We start from the raw sequence: 1,616 nt of genomic DNA, 5'->3' as shown, positions 1-1,616 counted from the left end.
CCCGCTCCTCCTCTTCTGCCACCCGCTGTCGTGGGTGGTGTAGGGGGAAAGGGTGCCGGGGGGGTGTGGGCTCCGGCCCGACTCCACTTTCCCACGGTTCCCGCCTCAGGGCGCCTGTGGGTGTGGGGCCTTCTGACGCAGCGGACACTCTCGCATGCCACTCCTGGCTTCCTGTGGGGTGAGCGGCCCTCCCTGTGGTGGGGAGGGCTGTCCCCATGCCGCGCTGCTCACCGCCTGGGCGTGCTGAGTGCGTGGCACCTGGCCCTCTGTGGTGCCCCTGGAGCGCTCCAGGTTGTCTCAGGTGCCTGAGGCCGAGTGGTGGCGTCGTTTCCCGTTCCCAGCGACCCCCTCGGGTTGCCGCTGTCGGTGGTGTGTCCGAAGAGCAGGTGGTGGAGCCGGTAAGGGAGGCCCAACCCGCCCCCCCTCTGTGTGGGTGCGGGCGCCTCCTCGTCCCCTGGTGCGCGTCGTGCCAGGGGTGTGTGTGGAGAGGACTTGGCGGGGCGTGTGAGTGACCGTGCCGGGCCGAGCCAGCGCTGTGGCGCTTGGCCACCCGAGGGCTGCTGCTATTTTTGCCCAGCATGCTGTGCCCGTCTCCGCTCCTCTCGTGGCCCCGGTGGAGGCACGAGGTTCCTTCTGGGCGGTGATGGGAGCATGGCCTGCGTGGAGAGGCAAAGGCGGTCCCCTTGTCGGGCTCTGGCCGCGAGCGCTCAGGATTGCCCTGTGCCTATCCCTTACCGCAGACCCACCCCTGCCCCCAGGCCCTTGGAGGCCTTTGGGACGCCGTTTCGCGGGGCTCGGTCGGGGGGACGAATGGGTGGGGGCGATGCGCCCTCGGTGAGAAAGCCTTCTCTAGCGATCCGAGAGGGTGCCTTGGGGTACCGGAACCCCCCAGCTGCCGCCCCTCCTCTGCGCGTAGTGGCCACCGATGCGGGGTGACTACCGTTGCGTGTTGGGCAGAGCCCCCTCTCTGCGAGGGGTCTGCCGGCCCCGCGGTGGGGCCGAGCGTCGCTCTCTTGCCTACCGCGGCCTGCGCCTCCCCCCTCCGAGTTGGGGGAGGATCCCGCCGGGCCTGGCTGGCGTCTGGCACGTGGGGCTCCCGTGTGCGTGCGAGTGCGTGCGTGCGTGGCCACTCCCCCGCGGCCGTGCGTCTCCTGCCCTGTTGCCGTGCGAGCGGCTGCGTCTGTTGCCCGCTCCCGTGCCGAGTGGCCGCCGGCGGTGACGTCTGGGCACGGGTTCGGGCCGCTCTCGCCTGGGGGGCGCTTCCCCCCGGGTCGTGGTTCCGGGATGGACTAGGCAGACGGGCGGAGGTTTAAAACGGGCCCCTGCGGTGGGGGTCCCGTGGGGGTGGGCCCCAGCGGTGTGGGGCCCGGTTCGCGGGGGGGAGGAGGCGCGCCAAGGGTGCTGAGGCTGGCCGGCGTCCCCGGGCGTCGCGGGACCGCTCTCGTGCTGGTGGCGGTGGGATCCCGTGCACGTTTACCTGGCGGCCCGGCTCGTGCCTTCGTTGGTGCGCCCTTCCCCCCGGAACCGCTCCGCACGCGCTGGTCGGCCGTCGCCCGCTGGGCACCCTCCCCCTGTCGCCGCTGACCTCCCCCCCCATCTTGTCCCTGGCTTGCCTG

This window comes from Neovison vison, unplaced genomic scaffold, assembly GCF_020171115.1.
Source record: "Neovison vison isolate M4711 unplaced genomic scaffold, ASM_NN_V1 Scaffold_161, whole genome shotgun sequence".
Lineage (NCBI taxonomy): Eukaryota > Metazoa > Chordata > Mammalia > Carnivora > Mustelidae > Neogale > Neogale vison.
The sequence above is the reverse complement of the archived record's forward strand: the minus strand, read 5'-3'. Positions refer to the sequence as shown.